This window comes from Suncus etruscus, chromosome 2 (assembly GCF_024139225.1).
Source record: "Suncus etruscus isolate mSunEtr1 chromosome 2, mSunEtr1.pri.cur, whole genome shotgun sequence".
NCBI lineage: Eukaryota > Metazoa > Chordata > Mammalia > Eulipotyphla > Soricidae > Suncus > Suncus etruscus.
In genome coordinates, this window is record NC_064849.1 from 2,617,977 (window position 1) to 2,637,257 (window position 19,281).

Consider the following 19,281-nt stretch of genomic DNA (forward strand, 5'->3'; position numbering starts at 1 on the left):
ACAACTGAGAAGCCAGGCTAGGGCCTGGATGGAGTACAGGGTCACCTCGGCCAGTCACCCCCATGTCAATAATGGGCCCAGCCTACAGTCTAGCCTGGGGGCCCTGGACAGCACTGGGCAGGATGGTCTGAGCAGAGGCTACAGTTTCCATCTCCCTCATGACCCTACATGAAGCACTTCGGCCTCTTCAGGACTCGGGGACCAGCCCAGAGCAAGAGCTCAGCCCACGTCCACACTTAGACAGATGGACGGACAGATGGGCAGACAAGGAGGAGAGGTGGGGGGACTCCCAGACCACACACAACTCAGGAGCTACAAGAAGGAACCGTGGCTTGGGGCTGGCTCAGACGGATGCCCGGGACCACAAAGTCAGGATGGACGGGTGGTTGAGGACCGAGGCTGGGGCAGGGGTGACGCACTACAAGGCAGGGACAGCCTGGGCCCCTAGAAGCTGGCAGAGGCAGAAAGGAGCCCCTACTCCCTCAGCATGAACCCCCATGACCCCTGATTTCACTGTTGACCTCTAACTGCCTCAATGTGGATCAGATGGGGGGGGCTTTAACAAGGGGAAGCTTTAACAGGGAGGAGGGTGCCTCTCTCAGGGCCTGATCCCAGTGCATGCAGGAAAAGAAACCGAGAGAGCTCAGCCATGGTCACTGGGCAGGGCCAGGACAGCAGCTTTGCCGAGAGTACAGCCACCATCTCCTCTGCTGAGCCAGCCCTGCGCTGCATCCCTCAGGCCCTGCTGGAGTTTTCAGGGTACGTCCCACCCCCATCTAAACAGGGCTCAGGCTTGGGTAGGACCTACAGAGTGGTGGGGCAAGACACCACCTGCCCCCAACCTGCCCCACACTGGGGTAGCTGAGACTTCTAGAAGCTTCAGGAAGGACAGCAAGGGTTTCTAGGTTCTTCCTGCAGGGGGCAGACAGTGCCTGGGGTCCAACTCAACTGTTCCTCCTGGGGACAGCTTAGGACATTGTGGGGGGCAGTGGTCATGCTGCAACCACAGAGCCGGACATGGCCTTTCTCCAAACCAGATCCAAGGCTCACTCCGTTGGTGGAACCAGAACCTCCATATGAACCCAGGAGCCTGTCGTTTTGCCCCCACCACATCGCAGCCCATGCAGAGGGATGGGTTTGGAGGTGGGGGTCCCCCAGACTGAGCCCTGTGTCCGGGTGCCTGTCTGGTTCTTCCCAGCTGGATGTGCGGGTTGCTTGCCCTCACTGCCAGCAAAGGGGGACAGGACTGGCTCCCTCCTGCCCACCCTAGCATAGCTTTGGGGGGATTTGGGTGCACACCAGGTCTCTCAGAGGAGCTGCCCCAACCCTGCCGCCCCACCCAGTGGGACCCTAAATCCTGGGTGCTCCCCTGCCCTACTAGTAGCAGAGGGAGAGACAAGGGCAGGGTCCAACTGGTCCCCAAACTCTGCCCACCACTGGGCATGAGGCAGACCATGCAAATGCTGAGACAGGGGCTGATTGGTTATTTCTGTGTGTGTGTGTGTGTGTGTGTGTGTGTGTGTGTGAGTATGTGAGTGTGTGGATGCGGCCAACACAGGATGGACCCCAGTTCGAATCCCAGCATCCCATATGGTCCCCCGAACCTGCCAGGGGCGACTGAGTGCAGAGCCAAGAGTAACCCCTAAGCACTGCCAGATGTGACCCAAAAAAAAAAAAAAATGACTACGAGATGGGCCTGAGCATTTCCCCCTACATCCTTCTGGGGTACCCACCTTCTCCTTCCCTTACACCCTCTGTGCATGGCTATGACTTCAGGGGAAAAGGGAGACCTGATGAGGAGGCCACAAAATGGGGAAACTGAGGCATGGGGCCAAAATGATGGTGACTCAAAGTGGGGCAGGGGACCCCTGAGTCTTGGTGTGGGCCCCTGTCTGAGCATGGGTAAGGGCTGGGCCAAGGATGAATGCAACACAGTCGAGGATCACCAAGAAAGCCCCGGGCACAGCTCAGCTGGTCACCCCGACATTGCAGGTTTCCCTAAACGCCGCTGGGAGCGGGCTCACCCCAAAAATGGCAGACGGGCTCTCCAACAAGATTCCCAGTGGGACCCAGACTCTTGGCTCCCTGGGTCCATCACGTAGCAGCACAGGAGAGTTCTGGGGCTGTGCACCCAGGCTCTGGGTTCTTGGGGGGTTAGCAGGGAAGGTCAGCGCTCAGCCCACCTCAAGGGACCCTTCCAGAACTGCATCTGCTTCTGTTTATTGGGGCTACTCCTGGCAGGGCAGAAGCAGGACCCCCCTGCTTGAGCACACACACATAGATACCTGAGCATGGCTGGCCTTACGCTCTGGCACATCTGAGGCCTGGCAGTGCCTCTGACAATGCCCCCTTCTTTGCGCCAAGACCCCAGAAGCCCAGAAACTGAGTGGCTCCTCCTTCTCGGGGCGGGGCAGGGTCTTTGGCCCACCCCTGGCAGAGCTGGAAAGGCCGGTCTGCGTTGTTCAGGCTCAGCGATGGCAAGCCAGGCCTGCGGGGTGCTGGGCACCAGCCATTTTCTGTGGGCAGGTTACCAGGGCAGGGCACAGCCCAGTGGCACAAGGCAGATCTGTCTGTGGACCTGTGCGTGAATAGCTGATTTTCCTGTGTTGCTATTCCCATACCATTTCTTCACATGAGGCAGGTCCACCCTTGTGTCCTTTCTTCCCTGCCCTCTGCAGCTCCCAGAACCCTGCACAAGCCAGCTGGGTCAGGGTGGACTAAATCCAAGGTGCCCTGGCAGCACGGGGGACGGTAGACGGGCAAGTTGCCGCCGGCAGCCCGAGCTCCCTTATTCCTGGAAGGATCCCCCACCTCCCGGCTCGCTTCACACCCTCGCAGCTCTTGGGCTTTCAAGAATCAGAGGAAGGAGGAGGAGACTGCTCCTGGCGGGCTCCAGGGTGCGGGAGGCCAGCAGGGAACAGGTTGGGACAGACCCCAGGGCATTGCAGGCCCCCACGGGCTGGACCCCTAGACATCCCCGGCCTTGACCTCAACTGACCGCTGAGGCCTGGTTTCTGGGGCCTGCAGACACACCCAAACCCCCAGGAGCACACACACCCGCCCTGCATGGGCTTATCAGACTCAGCCAGAACCCAGACACAGGCTTTGGCATTAGGGAGCTGGCTGGGTACCCGATGCCCAAATGGACTGGCCCCAGTGGCTTTGCACAGGGAAACACAGGGTTCCTTCTCGAGCCGGGTTTCCAAGGGGAAGACAAAAGAGACAAGGGTGCAGCTTCCTGTCCCCCCACTCTGCAGCCCCTGCCAACCCTCCCTGGCACCCCATGATTAAACGTGAAGTCAGAAGCCTCTCTTGGACTCAGCTGCATCCATGCCACACCCCTGAGCCAGCCCAATTGGGGGTCAGAACCAAGCCAGTTCCCAACACCATGTGAATGTGGGGGCACACCTGGGGTGAGGGGAATGGGGTCTTCCTTTTAGCCACAGGTTACCCTGCTTCCTCCTGAGGCCTCTCCATCAGGGGCTCCCAGGACCCTTCAATCACCTTGCAGGGCAATTTGTGAACAGGACAAGCAGCTGGGTGGGGGGTCACGGAGGTACAGGGAGGTACAGGGAAGAGGTGCAGGCACCGTGAGGGAAGAGGCATGTATCAGCCCCTCTCCCCTAGCACCCCAGAATGAATGTGTCCCATCTCTGGACAGACTCAACACCCTGTGAGCACTGACCCTGTGGCTGTGCATGGAGGACATGGGAAAGGGGGTGCTGTCCAGAGATGTTCCGTGCTCCCCATAAAACTGCAGAGTCAGGTGAGCCAGGTGAGCCAAGGAGCTCAGGCTGTGTTCGTGACATTGGGGAAGGGAAGAGGCCTGAGCAAGCAAGCAGTGGGGAGTCCCCAGGAGAGACCCCATGCCCTCCCCTCCTGGCTACTCCACCGAAAACAGGCAATCATGTGACCCGGCTGGTCCCTCACTGCTCCCAAAGCGGCAGCGATCCCAAACCTGGTGCAGGCAGGGCTCGGGGGACTCATTTATTCATTCATTCACTCACCATTACCTTACAGGAAGAAACCACTGCTGGGAAGGGGGAGGGGGCCGTGCGGTGTAGCTGGGGGCCATGGGGGGCCCCCCATCTCTGCAGAGGTCCACGGAGCTCCCCATGCTGCCGCTGCGGCCGCCGGCCTCAGAGAGTCATCCAGCTCCAGCTGCTCTTCTGTTGGGGTGCCCCATGGCCAGCGGAGGGAGGGAGGGAAGGAGAGAAGGAGGGAGGGAGAGGAGGACAGTGGCAAGCCGGCGGCTGGAGGTGGGGATGGAGCCCAGACAGCCAAGGAGGAGCGAGGCTGAGAAAACTAGGGAGGGAGGGAGGGAGGAGGAATGAGGAGAAGGAGGAGGAAGAAGAGGAAGAGGATAAAGAGGAAGAGGAGGAGGAAGAGGAGGAGGAGGAAAGGAGGAGGAGGAGGGAGAGGCAGTTCCCTTCCACCAGGACCACTGAGCTAAGTTGCCATGGAGAAGAGGAGCCGCTGGCTGGCTGTACCCGAGGCGGGCGGGGCATCTGCGGGCGGGCAGTGCCAGCCAATCTCCTCCTGCTTTCTGCCTCCCCCAACCAAGCTGGGGGCCCTGCTGACCGGGGCACCAACTGCGCCCTGCCACACCCGGGCCCAGCCTTGCACTCTCAGACACGCCCTCAGGACAGAGGGGTGTCCCTCTGGATGGTGGGGAAGGGGATCAGAGGCTCCTCTGCTCACCCAGGCTCCCAAGTCCCTCCCTGGACTCCAAACTCTGAGCAGCAGAGAAAGAGCAGAGCTGGAGTGGGGGGCTCAGGCCCCTCAGCTGTTGGGAACCTTCAAGATCATGATGATCACCATGAGGGGAACTCGAGACCCCAGCCTGCAACCACCCCGGGCCCAGTTGAGGTGGGGGTGAACCCTTGTCCCTTGGGCACGGCAGCAGCACTCACCCCACTGGAGGAACCAGGCAGGGGTGGGGGCCCAGGGGACGGTGTGCATCCCAGTTCCCTGGCGGCGCTTTCCCACTTTTCCTCGAGCCTGGTTACACGCCCACGTCTAGCTGCGAAGCCTCTCGGCACCCAGCTTTTCCGACGCCCCCGACGACGCCCGCCCATCACCCTGCCTGTCCCTCAATCTCTCACAGACCAAGTGAGGGGCCTCCTTAGGGCCTCACCCCACCACGCCACACACAGCACCACACCTGCAGCTCCTCCACAGAGGCAGGTCGCAAGTCAGGAGCCCCAGGTCGCCACCTTCCTCCTCTGTCTTAAACCTTTATGCTCTGTGGCCTCATACACGGGGGATCCCGTTTCCAGGAGCAAGTCCCTCTGTAGCGTCAATACCCCATGCTTTCTTCCTAGAGGGGGACTGAGCCCACTGTCCCAACTGCCACCACTCAGACATAGCTGGGCATCTGCCCCAACTGCTGAATTATTTGCTAAATGGCTTATGTGTGTGTGTGTGTGTGTTGTGGGTTTGTGTGTATAAGTGTGTCTGTACATATGTGTTGTGGGTGTTTGTATGTGTGTTTATGCATGTCTGTGTATGAGGACAAGGAAAGTCAGATCAAGGACACCCCCATCCAGTATGCCGGGTCACCCACTGCCTGAATCACTTCTGCTACCCAAGCCTCAGCTTCTCTCTAGGGAAAGCTCACTGCCTGGGGACCTCGGGGGCTTTGAGGTGCTGGCGGAAATGCCGAGGCCAGACCCAGTACCCAGAAGAGCTGTATGAGCCCTTGGGCCCCTCATACCCCAGGCAGCCCCAAAGCACAAGAATGCCACCTGGGTCCTGAGAAGGGACTTTCAGGTTCCATTTCCTTGTCCCTCTGGTGACCCCTCTGAATTGTAGGACCCCCGAGATTGGAAGGAGATGCCCTGCACTCCGTCCCCAGCTCCAGCCCCTCCCGCCTCTACTTACCCATGCAGCAGGCTGGAGAAGGCTGGAGGGGGAGCAGCAGAGTGTCTAGTCTAGCCAGACTTGGGGTTCGTGGGGGACGGAGCAGACGCCGGCCCAGGACAGGGCTCAGGAGGCTCCATGGCGAACCCCTGAACCCCGACTTGCCCTCCTCTCCCTGGTGCCCTAGACCCAATTCTAGAACCCCATTTCCTGCCGTTTCTCCCAGCAACCCAAGGGCCACCCCGGAATTCAGACTGAAGCCCTGGGATTGGACAGGTCTAAGTGCCAGCCCCCGAGGAGAACTGGGATCCCTGTCCGTCCATCTGTCCGTGGGCAGCAGTGGTGCCTCGGGAGCTTGGGACAGACGGTGCCTCCCCTCCACTGGCAGGTACAGGGGGAGCAGGGAGGACCTCAACGCCCAGGAGACCCAGTTCACTCTGAAGCCTCAACTACAGGAACCAAAACTTGACCAGGCCTCCCCCAAACACACACCCAGACTGCCTGTCCCCCAGAGGAGCAGCCACGGCTGCCGGCTGCCGGAAGGGACTGTGACAACACACAGACCACAAAGAAGCAACCCGGGGAGGCTGGAGCCTGCCCATGGCATGTCACCCCACCCTGCTGACTTCCCAGGGTCCTCCCTCACCCACCTCCTTCACTTGGGGTCTGGGGTCCCCTTCAAGTCTTTTTGCTCTGCCAGTGTGCCCCCCAGTACTGCCAGCCCCAGGCCCTTGCTCGGGTCCTTCCTGGGTGGTTGCATAATTTCCGTACTGGAGGGCTGGGTATTGGGGTCTCCCCAGGACCTCCCTGTCCACCCCCCCACCCCCCCACCCCCCGATCCTGTCCCCAGCCCTGCCCTCAGCATCGTCCTTCCTCCTCCTCTTCCTTTCTGGCAGCTGTGGCAGGAAACCAACCGAACCCACCACCCTCCTGACAAGGCTAGCAGATGGCCCCTGCTAGCCCCCACCTGCCACTTCCTGCCGGGGTCCCCACTCCTTAGGACTGGCTTGTGGAGGCCTTTCTGTTGGTTCCCTTAAAGGAGGTGGAGTGGCGTGAAGGGCTTTGTTTCCCTAACAAAATGAGGGGTCCGTGAGTTCAGAACCCTTAGGGTTGAGCACCATGGGGTCACGGTGGTTATCTGGCTACGGGCCCACTCGGCACCCCCTGACAATGGGAAAGTTCTTCCAGAGACAGGGCAGTGAGGGATCCGGAAGTGGGCAGACACACACCCCCCATTCTGCCAGAGGCCACAATAGGGCTGGGTACTGCCATAGCCTCAAGGCCCCGGGCCTTCAACTCCCCTCAATATTCCCAAGCAGACCCCCACACACGCACCCCAATCCTGGAGGCACCCCCCACCCCGTCCAGACTCTCCCACCAGAGGGACTGGGTACAGGGGATTCTTGGCATGGGGGGTGTGGCCATGGGGCAGCTGTGGGCAGGAAGTATTCAGGACGGTGACTCGCACTCACACAGGACCCCCAAAACCTCCTGTACCCCTCTCACACACAGCTGTACCTTTAAATTCTTTGGCCACCAAATATGGAGACATTTGCATGTGAAGCTGTTTGTATGTTGGGTTATTTTTAGGGTGACCCCAGTTTACCTCCCTTTGGAACCAGACATGGCCCAGGAGACATTTTGCCCAGAGAGGGGTCCCTGAGAAGAAGGATTGAGCAGGGGACTCCCAAGTGGGTGTGTGTATGGCTGAGACCCCCCTCCCTCCTGAGCTGGGCCCCAGAAAAACCACAGCAGGTGAGAGGCGGCTGCTGGAGGCTGAACCCACCTGTCCTCATGGCCCCCAAGGGACCTGGGCCAAGCCGCGGTCAGTGTGGGCGTTCAGGCGCATCCACTGATGGGGATATTTTGCAGACGGATTTTTCTAGAACAAGCGGCAATTAGAGGCGATTTTCCCTCCCTCCCCCCTCCCCCAGACAAGAACGCATCAGCCCTACCAATTTCCCGGCTAATGATTTCCTCCATTAAATTAAAAAGAAGAAGAAAATGTTTTTTTAAATGGATTACCAGCCTGCGCTTCCGAGACCACGTGACCCGTCCTCCCCACCCAAGTCCCGATCCATCAAACCCCTTCATTAATTTTTCATAAATGAAAGTCTGGGTGATAGGCCCCGAGCAGACCCCACCCGACCCCTGCCAGGCCCAGGTCAGTCCCAGGCACTGCTGACCGACCCTGAGCTTCCAGGTTCCTGGGCAAGGAGGCTGAGACTGGAAAGGCCTGGGCAGGAGTTCCAGGACTTGGGGGGATCCTCTGAGGGGGACCTGCATCTCCAGGAGAAACTGTAGACTGGGGGCTGTGTGTCGGAAAATGGAGGAGCAGGCAGAGGGCTTTCACCTCAATCTATGTGCTTTCTTCCTGTGCAGGGCTGGACACCGGGGTCTCTGAGCAGTGACCCCGCACCATGTAGCAGCCACTGGCAGCCACCCTACTGGGAGGTTCCCACAAACAGTCTTGAGAGGAGGGGGGAGAGGGGACCTGGGTTTAGCAGGATGGTCCAATTTCTAGCATGAGGAGCCAGCCCAGGATTGGTGACCACAAAGATGGTCTAAGTATGTCCTGTACACATATGTACCACATATGTCTTAAACTTTTACCATACATATGCCCTGCACATATCTGTCCATCAAATGCATATGCATATATACTTTTGGGTTTGGGGTCACACCCAGTGGGGCCCTGATGACCATACAGTGTTGGGGATCCAACCCCACATCCCCATGCCAACCCCATGCTCCAGCCCACACCTTGGGCACCAGCATCTCTAGGGTCCCTGCTGTGCACCAAACAACTTAAAAATAGACCCAAAGGGGAAAAGGCCAAAATACTCTGACACTACAGCTGTGCCCCATGTTCCCTGCTGGGCTCATGCTCTCCTAGGGAAGCCCAGGAACCCCTCTTGCCACTGGGTCCTACTACCAGGGACCTGGACCTAAGGGCCCACAGGGTAGTTAGGGTGTGTGCCCCCCACACCGCCCACAGGGGACGCTTCTCGCAACTGCCACGGTTCCTGTGAGGCAGGACACCGTGGGAGGAGGCAGCGGAGTAGGACGAGCCGTCCTGGGTCACTGGCCAGCTGGAGATCGGCAGGGCAGGTTGAGGGTTTGCCAGCCCCATGCTGGGCCCCCACCCTCAAGACCTGCCATCCTCTGCTCTGCTGAAGAGACATGGCCAAGCTGACTGTCCAGCTCATCTCAAACATGGCACATCCCTGCCATGACAGTGCTGAGGACAGTCACCCAAGATAGAAAAGCTGGGGTCCCGGGGGAGCCCACATGCAGCTGCTTCTCCTCCAAGGGCACCATGCCTGGGAAGGGATTGACCTCCCGTCCCTGTTCATGCTGTGTGCATGGGCCCCATGGCAGCAAGGGGGAGTAGGTCCTGCTGGTCGTGTGTCTCTGGGGATTGTCCATGGGCATCCAAGGGAAGAGAGGAGGGAGGAGGGAAGGAAGGCGGGAGAGGTTGGGGAGAGGATGGAGGGAGGAAGGAGGCTAAAAGTGAGGGGAGCTAGGGCAGAGGGAGAGAAGAATGGCTGTAAGGGGGCGCCCCCCACCCAACACTGCCATGGGACCCAAGAACCTCTGACATTGACCAAGAGGGCGGCTTTAGACTTGAGGGTGGTGGGTAGGGCATAAGTGGGCGTGGCTCCTTGGATTGGTGGAGATGGAGTGGGCGTGGCTCACCGAAACGCGGGTGTGTCAGGATGGGCGTGGCTCCCTAAGCATGGGCGGGGACGGGATGGGCGTGGTTCCTTGGACTGTGGAGATGGTGGGCGTGGCTCCTGTAAACTGGGCGGATACAGATGTGGATGGGGTCCAAACTGGAAGGGAGCGGGATGGGCGTGTCCCTGGATGCTGTGGGCGTGGCTCCAGAGGCAGTGGGCGGAGTAGTGAGGGGGCCAGGCTCTCAGGACCAGTCCATTTCCCCCCCCCAGCAGTGTAAGTGACACCTTTTTGCACGAATCCTGCACCTTGATTACAATTTTACATTTGACAGAAACGTTTCCAGGGCTCTGATGAACAAGCAGAGTCTTGCAAGGTTAAGGAAAGAAGCCCAGATGCACAACTTGTCCAGTTTTGACAACCAAGCTTCTGAGAAGGGCCTGAGTGACCAGCAAAGGAGCGGCACAGAGGGGGGGCTGAGAAGGACGGGCCTTCTCAGGGACAGGGATTCATGGTATTGCAGGGAATGAGGGGAGAGGGACTCCCTGCAACTTGGAAGGAGCTTGAGGTGGTAAAGTACCCCCTGGACCAGGGACAAGTCCTGGATCTGATGGTCAAGTCATCCAGGGGTGAGTTGGCCTGACCTTCCATACAATGGCTCCCAAAGCCCTGATGCCAGAATCGAATACGGCCTTCCTGGTCTGGTAAATACTGACCAGTGAGAAAAAGTAAAGAAAGGGAGGGGGGCTTGTCACAGGTTAAGACACTTGCCTTCCCCTAGCTAACACCATGTATGAAGATCAAATCCAAATGGATTAAAGACCTTGATATCAGACCTGAAACCATAAGGTATATAGAACAACACATAGGTAAAACACTCCATGACATTGAGACTAAAGGCATCTTTAAGGAGGAAACAAGACACTTGCCATGCAGGCCAGAGAGATAGCATGGAGGTAGGGTGTTTGCCTTGTATGCAGAAGGATGGTGGTTCAAATCCTGGCATCCCAAATGGTCCCCTGAGCCTGCCAGGAGCAACTTCTGAGTGTAAAGCTAGGCGTAACCCCTGAGCATTGCTGGGTGTGACCCCCCCCCCAAAAAAAAGACACTTGCCTTGCATGCAGCCACCTATGTTTTTTCACTGAGCCCACCAGAGTAAACATTAACACTGAGCATAGCTGAGTGGGGATGGGTGGAAGAGGAAGAGGAGGAGGAGGAGGAGGAGGAAGAGGAGGAATGATCAGGGCAGGGCAGGACCAGGAACTCCTCTGTGGTTCTCTGCTCAGGAGCACCAGCAGAGCTGAGGTCCACACACCCACCCTGGAAGGAGCATGATGGGCTTCCTGTGGGCCCCTCACTAGCCTGACAAGGGACTCTGCAGACACTCCAGGAGACAGAAGGGCTGGAGCCAGAGTTTGGAATTTGGTTTTGGGTCATTCTAGGCTTTGTCCTGGGGGTGGAGGGAGGGCAGAACCAACCATCCCCCCTGACTGCCTCCCCATTTTTTTCCCCCACTGTTAGACAGCAGTTACTCTCTTGTACCATGAGTTTGACAGTGGCCCTGCCAGACACTGCTCCCGGGCGGCTCCCAGGACAGCTGCCTGCTGGCCCGTCCACAGCAGAGCTGCCTGGCCAGTGTCTGGTGACCCCGTGCACCCCAGACTGTTAATCTCAGCATCTCCTCTTCCGCAGCGCATGAGTAACCAGAGAGATGACTTCGAGGGAAGAAACCAGAGATGGCCAGAGAGGTGACACCACAGGGCCCGGGCTGTCACAGAGCTCATGACAACACAGCTCCTTGTGTGCGGCGGCAAGCAAGGGGAACTGGGCAGAGGCTGGAGGTTTGATGGCCCTCGGCCTCCTGGGCTTCAGGGTCCTTGGCTCAGGCTTGCAAGGAGTTCCGGCTCACCCTAGTAGGTGGTCTACTCACCAGTGAGCGAGGGGACCAGCCTCACTTTTTGTTTTCTTTTTGAGGGGTCACTCCTGGCTCAGTGCTGGGGGTCACTGGGGGCTAGGGCTGAAGCCACAGCAGCCTGTTTTGATCCTTACACTTCTGGCCCAGGATTTCTGCGCTTAAAGAACAAGAGAGGCCCACAAGGACCCTGAGCCTCAGTTTCCCCAGGACAAATGGCCTCCCCCCCCTCGAAGAAGCCATGGGGGTGAGCGCAGGGTGGACTGGGAACAGACTCAGACCCGCCCACCTGCAGCAAAATCTGAGGAACCAACCAGTGGGCAGTGGCCTGGGGCCTGCTCAAGCCTGGATACCCTCAGTGTGGGCTCAGGGGGATGTGGTGTACAAATTGACACCCAGCTATTAACCCAAAACAAAATCTACTTCTACCTCTTTCCTCTTTATTTTTTGGTCTTTGGGCCACACCCAGTGGCATTCTAGGGTTACTCCTGGCTCTGCACTCAGAAGTTGCTCCTGGCAGGCTCAGGAGACCATATGGAATGCTGGGATTCGAACCGGGGTACATCCTGTGTTGGCTGTGTGCAAGGCAAATGCCCTACTGCTGTGCTATCTCTCCAACTCGGAAGTTTACCTTGCATGAGGCCGACATGGGACAGAAACTGGTTCGATTCCTGGCATTTCATATGGTCCCCTGAGCCTGTCAGAAATGATTTCTGAGCGCAGAGTCAGGAGTAACCCCTGAGCATTCCCGGGTATGGCCCAAAAACAAACAAACAAACAAACAAACAAAAAGAATAGACACAGAGTCACTGCAAGTCCCTGGTGAAAACTCCTGCTTATGGCTGTCTCCAGCTGCTCCCATGCCTCTGCCCTTTCCTGACTTTGACCTGAGGACCCCTCTCACCCACGAGTAGCCTCTGACAGAGGAACAATGGTGTGGGCCAATCCCTGAACCCTGAAATTCGTCCACAGGGCCAGGCTGGGGCTGGGCAATGCTAGGGCCAGGCATCCCCATTTTCCAGCACCCCAGTTAGGATGGGGGCTCCCAGTCCGAGTGTCTGGGCATCCATGGGCATTCCAGCTCCAGTTCACAGGGCTCCCATTTGGGAAGGTGTGTGGCTAGCCAGACACTGGGCAACGTCAGGATATGAGTTTATCCCTCCATCACTCAGACTTTCTTCATAATAAATAATAAACTTTATTATAAATGCTTTAAATAAATAATAAGCTTTCTAGTAATAAAAATACATTAAAATAAATATAAATAAATAATAAGCTTTTTTTGATTTGGGTCACACTCGGCGGCGCTCAGGGATTACTCCTGGCTCTGTGCACAGAAATCGCTCCTGGCAGGCTCGGGGGACCCAGGATTCGAACCACCGTCTGTCCTGAATCAGCTGCGTGCAAGGCAAATGTCCTACCAAAGTGCTATCTCTCTGGCCCCTAAACTTCCTTTTATAAATAAAAAGGTTCCTTTTTATTTTGGGGGTGCCAGAGCTCACAGCCCAGCACCAGCCTAAAGGGAGGGGAAAAAGAAGTGGTTGCCCTGATGGGAGGTGGGGCAGGTGAAGTCTCTAAGAGCAGCAGCTGGGTCCCCACCCCTCCCAACACCCCCAAAACTCCTGCCCCTCCAGCCTGCGAACCTGCTTTCCCGGCTGGCACCTTCTGTCCTAGTAAGACAGTGAAGCTTCCATGTACTGAGGGACAAGGAGGCGAGACTTCGAGGTCTGACGACCTGCCACGCAGCTGTCAGCAGCTGTCACTCCACCCTCAGTCTTCCCCTCTGCTCCCAGGATGACAGACACTCCCGAAAGACACCCCTGCCGCTGTTCAGTCCCCCATTGGCCTCTTAGGAAGATCCCCCACTGTCTGCTCCCACCTGAGTTTACACAGGGGCTATGCCACAGCTGGGGCACCTTCCCCACTCATTATCCCCAGGGACCTCACCCCAGACTCCAACCCTTGCCCTCTGCTGGCACGAACTGGGGGCACCAGATCTGCTCTTGAGAGTAGGGGTGGCCACACCTCAAAAAGCTTCATGCCTAGGACCCCACCCAGGGCAGGAATTTTATTTGATTTGATTTTTGGTTTTTGGGCCACACCCAGATGCGCTCAGGGCTTACTCCAGGCTCTGCTCAGGAATCACTCCTGGGGGGCTCAGGGGACCATATGAGATGCTGGGGATCAAACCCAGGTTAGCTGCATGTAAGACAAATTCCCTCCTCGCTGTGCTATCATTGCAGCCCTCATGACTAGATTTAATCCATGGCCTTTGAGATGCCGGGAAAGGGGTTGGGGTAGGGGGGATCCCTAGAGATCAGGCTGCGTTGCCCTGGAACCTGCCAGTTGCCACCAATCCTAAGAAAGGCCTGAGTCATGCCAGGTCCTGGGAAGAAAGAAGAGGAAGAGGAGGAGAAAGCAGAAGGTGAGAAATGCTGGGTGGCTTCAGGGCCCCCTTCTCTCTCACTCCCGCAGAAACAAGGGTCCCTGGCAGTGTCCCCAGCCCAAAGCCCGAGCACTGAGTCCCAAGGGGGAGCTCTGGTGGAACAAAGAAGCTGGTACTGGTGCCCAGAGTTGGGCCAGCCACCTCCCTCCACCTGTCACCCCAAGGATCAGCCTGGCACCCGGGGTCAGGGGTGGGGGCATCAGCAAGGAGGAGGCTGGTCCTCTCAGGCTGAGAGCAGCTCCGGCTTATTTCCGGCCAGCACCCGGCCCCACGCTGCCGCTGCCACGCCACTGGGGCTTTCCAATCGAGACTATATTTATCCCGAAGCCGTGGGGATAATGGCGAGGCCAGAAATAGCCTCTGTGACGTTCACGTGAATGGCGCCCGACCTCAACCCTGGCACCTGTCGCTTGGCACTGGGGAAGGCAAGCAGCTTGGGGGGGTCCGATGGCCACACAAGCCAGATGGGCACTGCGAGCCCCGATGGCTGCAAAGCCAAGGCCTTTCATCACTGTCACTGGCTGAACAAAGATTTCAGAGAGCCCGGGAGGTGCCACCTACTACTTGGAGCAGAGAATCCTGGGGCTGGGGCAGGGAGGGCGTTTGCCTGGCACATGGCTGACCCAGGTTCACTGCCCAGCACTCTAGAGCTCCCTCCCCCAGGAATGATTCATTAAACTCAAAACCAGGACTCAGCCCTGAGCACTGCCAGGAGTGATCACGGAGCACAGAGCCAGGAGTCAGCCCAGTAAACAACCAAAACAAAACAAGCCAAATAACCCAGACAGAGTGGTTTGGTTGGGAGCAAAGTGGGGCTGCCTGCTTGGAATCAGTCATGGTGGCCTGGGATACACACCCTCTGCACCCCAAGAGGGAAATCAGTACAGGCTGAGTCCAGCTGCCCCAGGAGGAAGATGCGTGATTTTTTTTTTGGGGGGGTGTCACAACTGACAATATTCAGGGGTTACTCCTGGCTCTGTGCTCAGAAATCGCTCCTGGCAGGCTCAGGGGACAATATGGGATGCTTGGATTCGAACCACCGTCCATTCTGGATCGGCTGTGTGCAAGGCAAATGCCCTACTGCTGTGCTATCTCTCCAGCCCCTCCTCTCTTTAGTTTTTGCTTCCTGAAAAGACTGGCCCCTGGGTCAGGGTGGGCAGCGAGCAGAGTTGTATCACAGAGCCTGGCATGGTGGAGGCTCAAGAGTAGAGAGGCGTTGGTCGCTGGGGAAGGTTTCCTGGAGAAGGGGGCACTTTGGTAGAGTATTGAAGGACGCAGAGGAGCATTCTGAGAGAGGAGGGGGGAAGGCAGAGGGAACAGCAGGAGCGGCATGTCCTAGTGCTCAGGATGTGATGGGGTTAGGGGTCTGAGGAGAAAGAGCAATGTGAGGGTATCCGTGTGTGCGCGTGCGTGAGTCTGTGTGTGAGTGAATGTGTCTGAGTGCATCTGTGAGTGTTAGAGTATGGGTGTGTGTGATTGTGAATGTGACCATGTGTAAGAATGTTTGTGATGGGGCTGGAGCAGTGGCACAAGCAGTAGGGCATCTGCCTTGCACGTGCTAACTTAGGACGGACTGCGGTTCCATCCCCCGGCGTCCCATATGGTCCCCCAAGCCAGGAGCGATTTCTGAGTGCCTAGCCAGGAGTAACCCCTGAGCATCACTGGGTGTGGCCCAAAAACAAACAAACATCCCCCCAAAAAAGAGTATTTGTTTGTGTCTGTCTATCTGCACTGATGGTGGAAGTCCAGGCCCTGCTCTTCCTCCCTGGGAGGAACCAGTCCCATATCTGCTAAGACAAAGGCAGGAAGGGCTCTCCCCACCTTCTCAGCCCCCATCAGGAAGGAGAGGCCCCATCTCCCTTAGGAGCCCCCCCATGGGCCAGCACAGGAAGAGCCTCTGTAGCTCTGGGGGGTCAGGTACCCTGAGGATGAGGGCACTGAACGGGCAGGGCTGTGGGGCAGAGCAGGGACAGCAAGGCCAGGGACCCCAGCCACCACCATGCCCTGTACCCCACACTCTTAAAACACCAGAGAGGGTGGGAGAGGGCAGATGCATGGTGACCAGGCCCATGAGTGACCTGACAGTGGGGGGGAGGAGGGGGCCACACAGGGGACAGGGCCAGTGCCTGTCACATCACGCTAGTGCAGCTTTCAAAGAGTTGGTGCCAGCCACCATGAAGCCCCCTGACTCGCCCGTGACACCTCGGGGTGAGAGGTCAACTGTGACACACACTGGAGGTGACAGACATGCGCCTCAAAAGGGCGGACCAAGGCCAGAGGAAGCAAAGCAGTCATTGTGGCTGGAGACCACGGGTATAGACACAGCCCTAGTGAGAAGAGCGGGGTCCCCCAGGGAGATGAAAACCCTCCACAGGGGCAGGAGACACCCCCGCCAGCCCTCCTTACCGCATGTGGAATTCAGGGTGTCTGGGTGCTAAGCAAGGACTGGAGGAGAACAGTTGCCTATGAACACGCCCGACAGCTGCCAAGACAGACGGACAGCCTGAGCCAGAGCAGCGAGTGATGTGTGCAGGATTTCCTGGACATCGACACTACGTCAGGGCAACGTACATGTGTCTACACGGTGTTGGGGCCAGTGTATGTATATTCTATGTTGGGATTCACCAGCCTTTCACCCCCACAAAGGGACTCTGTTTGCAAGATCACCGACTCCGACTCACACAGCTGCGATGTCCACAGCAGCCACTCTAGGCATAGGAAGACTTTTCCCTTCTCAAAAGAGATGCCGCTGGAGCTGGAGAGATAGCACAGCGGTAGGGCATTTGCCTTGCACACAGCCGACCCAGGATGGACTCAGGTTCAATTTCCAGCATCCCATAGGATCCCCCCTGAGCCTGCCAGGAGCAGTTTCTGAGCGCAGAGCCAGGAGGAACCCCTGAGCACCTCTGGGTGTGGCCCCAAAACCAAAAATAAAAAAAAGAAGTTCTAAATGTCGGTCTCCTATATGGCCTTGAAGGATGTGAACACGGCATGGGGAAATGACTAATCCAAACAACGACAGAAAAGAAACGTCAAGACACTCCCTAAACCAGAGCTGGCTTCCTGGAGGAGGCCAGAGGCTAGACCCTGCCCAGCCAGAGGCCATCAGTGAGTGAATCTGAGTCTTCCACCCAGTGTACTAATAAAATATCAGTGTCGGGGGCCGGAGCAATAACACAGAGGTAAGGCGTTTGCCTTGCACGCGGCCAACGAAGGACGGGCCCCCGGTTTGAATCCCGGCATCCCATATGGTCCCTCAGTCTGCCAGGAGCGACATCTGAGCACAGAATCAGAAGTAACCCCTGTGAGCGGCAGGGTGTGACCTCAAAACAAAACAAAACAAATCAGTGTCTCCTCATCCTGCTACACAAATGTCACTCCTTGAGCACGTCTGTCCTTCCTTCCCATCAGGGTTCAGCTGTCCTGAGCAGGGGCCTGTCCCTAATCAAGGCCCAGGGCTCCTTTCCTGCCTTCTACTTTGCCCACCTCACGCCAGGCCCAGCGGCACTTACTGCTCTTTCTAGGCGATATAGTCGCCACCCTGAGCTAGGTTGAGTGTCTCCATCCCCAGCCACAGAGACCCCAAGGCTCTCGGCCTGAGTCATACGAAGGCTGCCCTCTCTCCAGTCTGTGTTCTCCTGTTCTGGAAGCCTCCGGTTATCAGGATGCTCCAGCTCCCACCATGCTTCCCAGCCGTGGGCACATCCTGCAGGGCTTGACGCTGCTGTACCCGCAAAAGAGAAGGAGCTGGGCCCGGAGAGATAGCACAGAGGTGTTTGCCTTGCAAGCAGCTGATCCAGGACCAAAGGTGGTTGGTTCAAATCCCAGTGTCCCATATGGTCCCCCGTGCCTGCCAGGAGCTGTTTCTGAGCAGACAGCCAGGAGTAACCCCTGAGCACTGCCGGGTGTGACCCAAAAGCCAAAAAAAAAAAAGAGAAGGAGCTATGCTCTTGACTTGGTCCAGGCCTCGCTTACTCCCTCACCCGCTGATGAATGGGCGACACTCGGTGCTTTCCGCCGAGGCCCTCAAGGGTTTGCTTTTAGGAACTGTCTCCTCCAAATTCCCATTCCTCTGTGATCTGGGATCCTCCCTCCCAGGATTCCAGCAGCAGGCAACTGGGGTTGTCAGGGAGGCTTCCATACTCTTGGCCACACTCTGTACAGTGCTAAGTGCATACTCATGCGGGCAGCCTGAGGATCTGACTCAGGGCCTTGTGCTGGCAGGGCTGGTGTTCTGCCCTGAGCTGTCCTTGAGACTCTCTGCATTTTTTTTGTTTTGTTCTGTTTTGTTTTGTTTTTGGGTCACACCTGGCAGCGCTCAGGGGTTCCTCCTGGCTCTATGCTCAGAAATCGCCCCTGGCAGGCTCAGGGGACCATACGGGATGCCGGGATTTTTTTTTTTTTTTTTGGGCCACACCCTGTGACGCTCAGGGGTTACTCCTGGCTATGCGCTCAGAAGTTGCTCCTGGCTTCTTGGGGGACCATATGGGACGCCGGGGGATCGAACCGCGGTCCGTCCTAGGCTAGCGCAGGCAAGGCAGGCACCTTACCTTCAGCGCCACCACCCGGCCCTGGATGCCGGGATTTGAACCACCATCCTTCTGCATACAAGGCAAACGCCTTACCTCCATGCTATCTCTCCGGCCACTGCATTTTTCTTTCCTTTATTTTTTTTTTGGGGGGCATTCCTGGCCTCTGCTGAGCTCACTCTCAGGCCCACAATATGATCATTGTTTTTTCTTTTCGGTTTTTTGGGTCACACCCAGCAGTGCTCAGGAATTATTCCTGGCTCTGTGTGCTCAGAAATCTCTCTTGGCAGGCTTGGAGGACCATATGGATATCAGGATTCGAACCACTATCTGACGTGGATCGGCTGTGTGCAAGGCAAATGCACTACTGCTTGCTATCTCTCTGGTCTCACAATACGATCACCTTAAAAGTTACTTCTTTTTATTGATTTTGTTTTTGGGGCCACATCCTGCAGTGCTCAGAGGTTACTCTGTGCTCAGGAGTCACTTCTGGAAGGCTCCAAGGACCCTATGGGATGCTGGGGATTGAACCTGGGTTGGCCAAGTTCAAAGCAAATACCCTTCCTGCTATCCTACAGCTCTGGCCCTGTTGTGGTGTGAATGAGACCAGATGTGTCTCTAGTTCCTGACCTGGATTCCTGTTTTCTCTATCCAGAGGCCAATTCCAGCCTCTGATCTGATCATTTTTGTTGTTGTTGTTGTTGTTGTTTTTGTTTTTTTTGGGGGGCCACACCCAGTGACGCTCAGGAGTTATTCCTGGCTATGCACTCATAAATCACTCCTGGCTTGGGAGACCATATGGGACGCCGGGGATCAAACCGAGGTCCGTCCTGGGTCAGCCGCATGCAAGGCAA

General features: G+C 57.3%; 1 protein-coding gene across 4 annotated transcripts in view; it reads right to left on the reverse strand.

The window, feature by feature from the left end:
- Nucleotides 1-19,281, reverse strand: part of PITPNM2 (phosphatidylinositol transfer protein membrane associated 2) — a 63,880-nt gene that overhangs the window by 31,333 nt on the left and 13,266 nt on the right. For 3 of the 4 annotated variants that reach the window (XM_049769189.1, XM_049769188.1, XM_049769190.1), the window contains exon 1: nt 4,014-4,290. The exons of the other annotated variant lie outside the window; for it this stretch is intronic. The gene's annotated coding sequence lies outside the window, so the exon portion shown is untranslated. Of the gene's footprint in view, nt 1-4,013; nt 4,291-19,281 lie in introns of those variants that run through there. 4 annotated transcript variants of the gene reach the window in all.